This window comes from Peromyscus eremicus, chromosome 2, assembly GCF_949786415.1.
Source record: "Peromyscus eremicus chromosome 2, PerEre_H2_v1, whole genome shotgun sequence".
Taxonomy (NCBI): domain Eukaryota; kingdom Metazoa; phylum Chordata; class Mammalia; order Rodentia; family Cricetidae; genus Peromyscus; species Peromyscus eremicus.
In genome coordinates, this window is record NC_081417.1 from 16628137 (window position 1) to 16640141 (window position 12005).

Below are 12005 nucleotides of genomic sequence, written 5' to 3' on the forward strand. Positions count from 1 at the left end.
CAATGAAAAGTCTCTCAAGTAGAATTAGCTAGTGTGAAGAGATTTGAATGGAAGAGAAGCAACTAGTGGGTAGGCTGTTGCTGTGGTTCAAAGAAGGCCAGGTGACAGATGATGGCTGCTGAGGCTGAGATAGTGGTGCCAGAGAGAAATGGGTATTTTTTTGGTGCAGGGAAGAGGAAGGGAAGTCCGTGGAATATATTTTGATGACTGAAGTCCACCAGCTTTAATAGGGAAGGAGCCATAACAAATGGCTATGCTAAAAATCACCTCTGATCTTAGTCCATTTTGACCCTTCTGGCTAGGTATCAGTAACCCAGAGCAAGGTGCTGACCCTTTCCCCATCAGCAGGCATTGCCATTACTCTTTCTGCCTTTTGTCTTGAAGATGTCTCTTCATGAGAGATCATCGTTCAAAATCCATTAGAATGACATCCAGCAGCTATCAAGGCTGTTCATTTCCCTAGGCATCAGAGAAACCTGTGTGTTCAGAACACTGAAGGGCATTCACTCATGCAGAGTGGATGGGAATTTGATAGGTGGATGTGTCCCCAAGAAGAGGAAACAGCTGGAGCAGAATGTAAGGTCAGGAAATAAAAGTCAGAGTACATTTAGAGAAAGCTGGAAAAACAACAGGCTGGACCGCTGTTATGGAGGGCAGGGCGTTGAACCTGTGTGCACTTTATCTAAGACAGTAAAAAAGGAGAAATGGTGTTCAGAAAGGGGGAAGAAATCATGAGCTCTCTCTTTTAGAGCTGGAAGGGACCCAGCAATTATCTATCTACCTGCTGGCTACTGCACACTCCTATCTCTCTCAGAGAAAAGGTCTAGCATCAATGTATATTATGTGTGGCTAAGCCTATAAATCTCACATCGGCATTCACGCAATGCAAGAGTCTTTTAATTGGGGCAGATCAACATATTTCTGAGTGCTTAATGTGTACCTGGTTCTCTGGAGAAGTCAAAGACGATTAAGGCTACCCACTGGCCCTGAACCCATTCATGCCAGTATATTCAAACTTATAACCTTAATAAAAAAGAATACCAGAACAAATGGAAATCCCTGCCATACCAATTCTACATTCCCTGTGCCACCTCCCCATGAGCTTTTATGTCATGCTGCCAAATTTGGGGGCTCCTAAAAAATCTTACCAACAATATAGTCAAGACACTTGGGTATCTTTTCTTAATAGTTAGAGATGGAACTTTATTTAAAACCCCGATCTACCCAGTTAACATTTTCCACCATTTTATGAGCAGGGACCTTCGCAGGCTTCACAACCTTGTTTTTGGGCTCTGTCTTTGAGGGGGCCTTAGCGGCAGCCATTGCTGCCTTCTTTGATGCCAGCTTGGCATTTTGCTTCCTTGGCAGCCTTGATTGCTTGCTCTTGCTGAGTTTTCCTAAATTCTGGTTTCTGATTCCTCTTTGACATGATATCCACAAGAGATGCACCAGTGATGGCCCCATTAGAATTTGACTGCGTGGCAGGTTCTCTTCTTTTGAATTTCTTCCAACTGTCCTTTTTTGTGCATGTGTTTTCTTTTGTAGAGAGCAATCCAGCTTACCTGCCGAGGATTCCTTTTGGCAGTGAATGAAGACTTGCCTTTTACATTAACAAACTGGAAAACTTTCCTGTGGGTCCTGGCATAGCTCTGCCTGTGTCTGGGATAGATCTTGTACCAGCTGAAACTGCACAGCTCAACCTTCATGGTAGGGGCTGCCAGCCGCTGGAGGAAAGACTTAGGAAAATGACACACCCAGAGATAAAAATCCTTAGCAATTACAGCATTCAAAAGTTATATACCTTAGTTTTCTAAACAGTAAATGGTATTTTGGTTAGTATAACGGTTATCAGTTTTATTACTTAACAGAGACGTGAATACCAATGATTTAAGAAATAAAAATTGATTTCCTTCACATAAGAATCTGAGGTGCATATTTCATGTGTTTCCGTTCGTTTGGCTATTTGTCTCTGTGCTTTATCCAACCTTGGTCTCAACAATTCTCGCTCATTCTCGCTAATTGGACTCCCAGAGATCCACCCGGGGCCTAGTCATGGATCTCTGCATCCAGATCCCTCAGTAGTTGGATGAGGTTTCTAGCACGACAATTAGGGTGTTTGGCCATCCCATCACCAGAGTAGGTCAGTTCGGGCTGTCTCTCGACCATTGCCAGCAGTCTGTTGTGGGAAATATGAACCAATGGCTGAGAGGTCACCAACTGGATCAGGCTCTCTGAGTGGGTGAGACAGTTGATTGGCCTGATCTGTTTGGGAGGCATCTAGGCAGTGGGACCTGTGCTCATTGCATGAGTCGGCTGTTTGAAACCTGGGGCCTATGCAGGGTCGCTTGGCTCGGCCTGGGAGGAGGGGACTGGACCTACCTGGACTGAGTCTACCAGGTTGATCTCAGTCTGCGGGGAAGGCTTTGCCCTGGAGGAGGTGGGAATGGGGGGCAGACTGGGGGGAAGGTGAGGGGGGCGGGAGGGGGGAGAACAAGGGAATCCGTGGCTGATATGTAGAACTGAATTGTATTGCAAAATAAAAATTAAAAAAAAAAAAAAAAGAATCTGAGGTGAGAGCCAGATGACACATGCTGCTAGTCTCAGCACTAAGGATGAATAGACAAGAAGACTACAAGTTCAAGGCCAGTCTGAAATACATAGTAGATCCCAGACCAGCCTGAGCTAGCAAAGCCTTGTCTCAAAGAAGAATATGAGCTGGTAGGCAGTCCATGAGATTACCCGATGCCCAAATTCTTGTCTTAATTCTTTGCAACTCATTAGTGTTGCTCTTATCTACAATGTCCAATATGGCTTGCATTTTCCTTTCATATAGGCTGCTTATTGGAAAGGAGGAAGGAGGAAAGTGAAAGTAAACCACTTTCTTTTAAGAAAAACACTCAGAAATAGCATTAAAAATTGTCTTCAATTCTCCTGGACAATAAATCATCACAACATCATGCCTAGCAACAAAGAATCCAGGAAAGTATACACTTTCCTAAGACTCTGAGTTAATCCACTGAAAGAGGAGAGGATGGAACTTAGAAAGTATCTGTAACTCCAGATAACACTTGAGGATGTGATATGTGGTTCTCAAATTTTTACCATGTACCTGCCAACAAATAAAGAACTTTTTCTCTAAAATCTGGCTCCTAGTTTTCCATATATACATGAATTACCCTCAGAGTAACAGTATGAGTAAGTTAGTTCCAGTTTGTAAGTCATGGCTTCTGTTTGTTTGAAAGACAGCTTGCAAGTTTCTTACATAGGTGATGAAACTTAGATTGGTGTACCACTGTCTCAGGCTCCCCTAAATGAATTTTGGGAATTGCTGGTAAGTTTTTTCATTGCCATTTCACTCCTAGAAACTTTAGCTTGCATTCTGCTCAATGCATGGTGACCTGAACATATTCTTCTCAATTTCCTTATCATAGTTGAGACAATTGATCAATCTTTGTTACATAAATTCAGGGTTCCTTGAATGCAAGGCCTATTGCACTTAAAAAACTCAAGTTATTAATTTCATCTTGTTATAACAAACAAACCACTAATTTGGGGACTCCCAAGTGCTATTTGGAAGTATTGTCTCCTTCAGGTTTTCTCAGTAACTATCATTTTACAGGTGAGGTTATTGAGAGAGAATTGCCTCACTTTTGGAGTCAAATCCAGATCCTTTTCCTGGAGCCTGTGCATCATTTCTCCTGTGTTATAATGGTACAGCTCTTTGTCTCTCATTTTAAGTCAAGATCAAAATAGCAATCACTCAAAATAGAGATGAAGCAACGAGTAGAAAGCAGAGGAGGGGATGACGTTACAAAAGCATGAGGTATGAACATGAAACTTCCACACATTGTGCTAAGTGAAAAAAAAAAGACTCAATGGGCCTCATATTGTATTACTCCATTATATAAAATATCCAGAAAAGGCAAACCCACAGAGATAGAAATAGACTAGTGGTTGTCTAGGGATGAAGGTAGAAACAGAAATAAATTATAAATTGGCATGAGATGTTTTACTGGGGAAATAGATCCTAAAATTGGGTTATGGTGGTATCTGCACAATGAAGCCAATTCACTAATAAGCACCAAACTGAACACCTAAAACATGAATTTGGAAGCATATAAATTACAACTCATTAAACTTGGGTTTTGAACACATGAAGTAGTAAAGTTAAAGGAATAGATATCATTCAAGGTTCCATCACTCACAGCTTGGAATAAATTGAGAAAGTAACACATGTTCCTTAGATACTAATAATTACTAAAGTTCCTAACAGAAAGAGAACCAGTCGGACACACATGTACACTTCTACATAAGTACACATGCATTTGCCTGGGGAGCTAGTGGCATAGTTCCAGCCTGAGTCTAAAGGCCAGAGAAACAAGACCATTAAGGATGCAAACCTCAATCTCAGAACAAGAAAGGACCAATGTTCCTACTCAACATGTTGGGAAGGGAGAAGGAGAAAGTGAGAGAGGGAGAGGGAGAGACAGAGATAGAAACACAGAATTTTTCCCCTTTCTCTGTATTTTTTCTTTACCCAGTCTCTTATCTAAACAAAGCCCATGGCTATGGTTTAAATATCCCTGCCAAAACTCAAGTTGAAATTTCATCCCCTTTGGAAAATATTAACAGGTAGTATCAGGTGGGCCCTTTATGAGGTGATTGGGTTATGAGAGCTTTACTCCTCATAAATAGATTAGTACACTCATGGATCAATGGCTTAATGTCTTAATGGGTAGCTGAATGGATCTGTTTTAAAAGCCAGTTTGGTCAATCTCACCAAAGATGACTTATAATGTAGAAAGTCCCCAATAACAAGAGAATTCTCACCAGGTGAAGCCTCTTGACCTTGAACTTCTCAGTTCTTTATAAGTTGATAAGCCTGTGGTATTCAGATACAGTAATGGAAAACAGACCAAGACACCCATCCATATTAAGCATATCAATCTGCTTCACTCAGCCCACTGATTCAAGGGACAATCACATCTAGAAACATCATCAAAGATATGGCAATAACATTAAAAGAAATAACTGGCAATCCAATGGCTTAGTAAAGCTGACATATGAACACACACTTTGAATTTTCACCTCTGGAAAGAAATAAAAGAAATGTGAACTTCATATATTGTCTACTTTTTTAGCACATTAAAAGAGCCAAAGCTGGCTGGAAAACACAGTATTGGGGCTAAAAGTTTAAAACTCACATGTAAATACAAATTTTAAGATTAAATTTTACTAGGAATAGTTAGTGAAAAATTATTCAAGCATTCATATGACACTTAAAATCTGTATTAAGGGCCATAAATGATGTGATTGTGACGTTAAAACTGTGATCTACCCATATACCTACATCACATCTACATATACACATATGCATTTGTACATTTAATACCTTCTGTACAAACATCATACTTGTTTTGCTCATGTTTACATGTGTGTATAGATGTATACATGCATATTTCTCTTACATTCGATTTTTATTCCATTTTTGTGTCCGTGATAATTTGCCTTCTGCATTGAAGCAAGAGAAGAAATAAATCATGTCTCATGAAACCTTCTGTTTCTTAAATTTTATTAAAAAAATAAGGGAGGAGTAAATTTAGAACTGCTTTATCTTCGGGGCAGCCCTTTGGCTTCAGTGTCAAGCCTTGCATCCCCCTTAATTATACCTCAATTATACCTGGAATTGAGAACCCCTTCTTCTGTAAGAATATGCACTACAGGCATTCTGTTTGTCTTTGGGACAGGCCAACCGTATGGCAATAATATAGTATAAACAGCATGGTGAGTGTCATCATGGGCAGTTCATTGGAGAATATTAGAGCCAGAACAACGACCAGAATGACAGTATTGAACACCACTTCCATCAAGCCAAGGAAAATATGCACTCCACGTCTTTCATGGAATTACTTCCAGACAAGAGATTATTTAAATTACCTTAAGATGTTTATTTTATCATCTTAGTTCCTCGTGTGTTCTTGAGATTTTAGCTTTAATGCATTGTGTTCTGAAATAAGCCTTTTAATGTCAACTTGTCAAAAACTAATTACATTTTCTTTTAAGCGAGAAAACACTTGATAACTGACTTTTTAATGATTATTGAAGTCAGCATCCCTCTCTCTCTAGCCTACCCGGAGACCACTGTGTTTATACTCAACCTTCTTCAGGTGCAGGGTGCACTTACAGAGAATTCAGAGCTCTAGTGGGCAGAGCTACAATTCCCTCCTCTGTTTAGAGGTTTGCTGTTCTGCTTAATGTGTCCTTAGCAGACTGGCACACACAGTTCCCTGATATAATTTAATGTTAAATAACACTCCCAAGACTTATGAAGAAATAAGCTACATGTAAAATGTCACCTTTTGGAAATAAAAAGAAAAGAAAATAATTATGCCTATGACATGCAATTTGCCTCAATCTCTTTTAAGGTAATCGAAGAAAGACAACAGAACACAGTAGCCAATAAATGGGCTGGTAATGAGGAAAAGAAAAGAATCATTCTATTTCTACATTTTCTCGGCACATCCAAGCCAGTATTTTTTTTCCTACTCCACTGGATAAGCGTTTGTCATAAGCTTTACTGTACCATGAAGTTATGATTAATATCACAGCTCAAGTACAGCGGCTTGAAAGACCACATTCATTTTCAAAGTCACGTCGCATTGATTAGAATTCACTGCAGGTTATTCAAATAACGATCCTCTCTTTCCCCAGGAGAATCTCTGTCTGATTTTTCTTTATCCTCATTAAAGATCCCAGGTGCAGACAAAGCTTTACGTACTTCTAATTTGCATTATCTTTGGGAAGGAGGCCGCTCACATACCTTCAGTATATAGCACTTGTTTTTGTAGTTTGCTCTTTCCTATCATCTACTTAAGGAAATCAAGAAGTTTAGCCTTTATACACACTCAGACAATAGAAAACGCCAAATTTTATTATTCTTTGTAATGAGCCCAGGGATGCCAAATCTTCCATAATTCAGACAAAAGCACTTTTGTTCAGTCCTTAGCTATACTTTGTTTCAAAGGATATTTTTTTTTTCTTTCTTGATGAAAAAAGATACATTTTAGAATAAAGACTACTGGATCAGAATTCAATTCATCAAGCAATGAGCATGGTACTCAGGTAGTTCTGGGCAAAACTTGATGCTATTTGACTAATTAGAGAAATTTCTATGCAAGGAGTGAGCAGTTATTGCCAGTGCTGGGATAATTTATTCGATCTCCTTCCTAATTTGGCATTTTCATGGGATCATTTCCGTGTTCCTTTGGCATAGGTGTAGGCTTCAACATTATGACAAAGACTCCTTGAACTATTTTTACCTTTAGATTTTGTGTAATGAGTTTAGCCTGAAGCAGACTGACAGCATTGTTGACATTTCATTGAGTTTTCAGTTCTCAAGAGAAGAGAAATTTTAGCTAATTAAATAGTATTAGAATGTCTTAGAAACTACAAAAGCAACACAGAACTGTAGCTGGAGAATTTTTCTCCAGCTCCCGCCACCAAGTCCCGCCAGTCCCAGAGCCCACTTATAAAATAAACACACAGACTCTTACATTATTTAAACTGCTTGGCCATTAGCTTAGGCCTGTTATTGTCTAGCTCTTACTCTTATATTTAGCCCATTTCTATTAATCTTTACTTTGCCACATGGCTTGTGGCTTACCGGTACTTTACATCTTCCTTGTCCTGATGGCGGCTGGCAATGTCTCCCCCTCAGCCCTCCACTTCCCAGAATTCTTTTCCTTGTCCCGCCTATACTTCCTGCCTAGCCAATGGCCAATCAGTGATTTATTTACTGACCAATCAGCAACACACTTGACATACAGACCATCCCACAGCACTTCCCCTTTTCTTTTCTTAAAAAGGAAGGTTTTAACTTTAACATAATAAAATTACATATAACAAAACAATTATCAAGCAAGAATTACAGTTACAATATTAAAGAAGAGATCCTATCTATCTTATATTTGTAAGTTTAAGGTTTTATATCTAACTTATCTTTTATTATCACTAAGGAAAATTGTAAGTATCTAGTCTTTAACCACATCAAAGACCTCAGAAGAATATACTACTACCTGAGAAATGGAGAAGGATATAAGCAACTTTTAGGAGTCTTGTAGGGTAGACAGAGACAGCTGGCAGCCTGGACAGTCATTCAAAGTTCTCTTGTAAAGTTGGGGCATCTGTCTTCAGCCCACAGGCCTAGAGTCTCTTATTTACTTTTCTCTGTGTCTTGTAGAATGTCTGGCAGTTTTCTCTGCAAAGCAGGAACCTGAAGGACCATTTTGTCAAGCAAAGTTCAGTGGTCACCTTTGTATGGGTCCTGCATGTCCAGTTGATCAGGCAGTCCAGGCAAGAACAGTTTCTTGCCCAAATGGCTATTTTTGTCAAGGTGAAGATAAACTCCGTATGGAGTGTCTTCGATGCCCATCCTCCTCTCTGAAGTAAATCGGTGCTGTCAGGAGCAGACATGTCTCACTGTCCAGAAAGTCTAAACTTTTAAAACATTTTAAATGCCATATTCTGTAGGTCTTTGAAGTGTTTGAAGACTACCTATCTATCTGAAATATATCTATGTATACCTAAAAGACTTAACTAACATGGCTACAAATATGATTATCATAGATGACTAATTATTAATCTATTTTTTAATTATCCATTATAATTTTAAATGAGTTACATAAACATAATACCTCAAACAAGAATAGAAATATATATACAGTATAACAAAATTAAGTTTAAATTTGTATCAATAAACTAAAATCTATAGCGATGTAAAACATTTTAAACAAGTTGTTACTCTTTAAAAGTAGGTTCAATAATCTACCCTTTCATCCTATCATATCTAAACTATCCCCCTTTTTGTTTTAGAAAGAGATTGTATTTATAATCAACCTGATTTAAATAAAAATATTGGTTTTTCTCTGTCCCACACCAGACGGCTCTTCTGATTTGGGACACAAGAATCTCTTAACCATTTTTTTTTTTTTTGAGCAATATGTCTGGGTTTAGAGGGGGAGTGAGCCAATTCCATCTCTAAAGCCAGCTTGGTATATTTGGGAATTTGGGCGTAGCTTCTCTTACTACTTCCTGCTGGAGGGGGCCGCTGTATCTTCTGGAGACAGAAAGAAAATTTTAGGATCACGGAGTAGTCCGTGAGGCTGTATATCTGAGCCAGTTGACTTGAAACCATTCTGGATGTTGAATCATCTGGGCCATGGTGTCATTGGAGACCTTTCAGGGGTCTTGGCTGGTCAAACCTGATGTATCTTAATCTGGAACAAATCCATAGTCTCTGGCTTTCTGTGGAAACAAAAGCAGAGACTCCTTTCCAAAGTAACATATCCTTATATCCAAATTTTGAAGTCAAGATATCTTTAAAATATGCATATTGGTTTAACTCAGCTTCCTTTACAATCAAATATCTCTCTGCAGTTAAGAATCCCAAAGACAACACAATCCAGATTCTCTGTGTAATATTCATCTTTACGTGGCTTATTACCTTTAATGTTTCCTTAAAGACTTATTTTTAAAAACTATCTATTTGTTTATATAACTGTATATATTTCTTTTTTCTCTCTTTTAAGCCTACGTACATTTTACACACATTGTGAACTATTCCATCTGAATCAGTCTTATTGTGAACCTTTTGATTTAAATAAACTGCAGCCTTCTAAGACTGAAATGGTGCTGTGGCTGTTGGCTCCGCCCACTTCAGTTTCCCAACATGGCGGTGGTCCGCTTTCCGCCAGCTCTGGGAGCCGTAACTCTCAGAAATAGTGGGTCTACACTTTTACCAAAGTAGCGTGTAGCCCAGAAACCTCTTTTTTTGTTTTGTACTAGCAAAGGCTAAATCCACCACACAGTTTAATGTGCTACTTGCAGAGGCCTCATTCCCACCATACTGCAGGTCGAGAGCGCACACTAGGAACCCGCCAGTAGCTCAAACCGGCAGCTGCCGCTCATTTGAGAGAGACAATTAGGAAGCTGTTTTTAGGTCCGTTTTTGAATCTTTTTTCTAAGTTTTTAGGTGGAAACTCTTGCCACCACGTTGGACGCCATTTGTTGCTGGAGAATTTCTCTCCAGCTCCCACCACCAAGTCCCGCCAGTCTCAGAGCCCACTTATAAAATAAACACACAGACTCTTACATTATTTAAACTGCTTGGCCATTAGCTCAGGCCTGTCATTGTCTAGCTCTTACTCTTATATTTAGCCCATTTCTATTAATCTTTACTTTGCCACATGGCTCATGGCTTACTGGTACCTTACATCTTCCTTGTCCTGATGGCGGCTGGCAGTGTCCCCCTCTCAGCCTTCCACTTCCCAGAATTCTTTTCCTTGTCCCGCCTATACTTCCTGCCTAGCCAATGGCCAATCAGTGATTTATTTACTGACCAATTAGCAACACACTTGACATACAGACCATCCTACAGCACAGAACCACACAGCAATCACACCATTTTTAAAACCACTGTGTATTCCTGAGATAGTTAGAAAACTGAAGTCTGCATAACAAAACTTTCAAAGTGAGAGGTAGGCTCAAAATACTGTCACCAGTATAAATGGAAAGGTGGGGGGCAACTGCAAGAGAATTCTCATGAAAATGATCATTTTGGGGCCAAGGATAGGAAGTAGATGTCATTACTTCCCTGGGTGCAGCACAGCTGCTTAATATTAATGATGTGTGTGTGTGTGTGTGTGTGTGTGTGTGTGTGTGTGTGTGTCTTTTCAGATTCATATATACTTTATACAGGACAGAAGTATCACTTCCAAGTCAGTGAATCAACACTGACCATACATTTAGGCACAAATGATGTTGTTTCTGGGAGTAAATCATTTACTGTACTTGTGAATCTGTTCTTGGTAAATCTTTTTGTGTATAAGCAAGAACAACAACAAACCCTCAACATTGTGTTGAGATGTTTGTTAACTTGTTTCTAATAGGAGGCTCAGAATGGATCTGAAGGAAATGAAGTGGAATAAACATTTAGAGAAAAATAAAGTCTCTTAATCCAATGAGGAACTGTTTTAAATGGATTTCAGTTTTAGTGGGGAAAAAAAAGAAAAACCTGAAGATTGTGTTTAGGTATGATTTTAGTTGAGCCTGACAGAGCGACATAGTTTATTCAGCGTAAGAAGTAAATAACAGAAGTCAAATACAAGACAGAAGTTCAGCCATGTCCATTTACGAAGAGGGGAGATCTTTCTGATGTCAGGAGCCATGACAGCTGCTGACACTCAAGCATGTTGATAATGAAGATAAAATGACATATGAACCCTTTGAATGCATGCCATTTTTTATAAAGAGCAATTCCATAATGTAACAGAAGCCTACTGTGTGTGGCTGGGCCACCCACCCCTGTGGGCACATGTGCGACGTGCCTATGTGCACATGCTGGGGAGGTGTCTCCAGTCTTGAATACTTCAGAGAGAAAGCTAAGGGAAACTCTCTGGGCTATTTTGCCTTTAAGCCTCAGTGAGTCTGGGAGATTTCATTGACATTAATTAAGCCCACCCCAGGATCGTAGACGTGGTGAACTTTTATATTAAAGAGCAACCTTCCTTGCCAGATGAGTTTTTTCCCAAGCTCTCATTTTATTGTGGTTTCCAGCAGGGCATCTTGTTTCAAGGCATATGATCAAAGTAAAGGACATTTCTTCTGGGACATATTTTACATAGATTAAATCTCATTATACAACTTACTCTTCAGTCTATATTCTTTTTTATAAGCTTCTATTGTATGAAAGAATTTAACACAGAAAAGTGAGAATTTATTACATCAAATACACTAAGCTGCTACGAAGGCGAATTCTCATTCAATCTAACACATTCTGTTTTTTTTTTTCTTTTTAACAATGGACTTCAGCTCAATTTCAGCTTTGCCAATTAAGTGATTCCTTTAAGGAACATGCTGTTACCAATAGATTTTCCTTCCCTGTTTTTAAGCACTCAACCTACACCCCCACTCTGTCTTTTAAAAACAGGTCAGTTATTTTGTTCATA

General features: G+C 39.1%; 1 pseudogene; it reads right to left on the reverse strand.

Moving 5' to 3' along the window:
* Positions 1-1203: 1203 nt before the first annotated feature.
* Positions 1204-1706, reverse strand: LOC131904464 (large ribosomal subunit protein eL24-like; annotated as a pseudogene).
* Positions 1707-12005: the final 10299 nt, after the last annotated feature.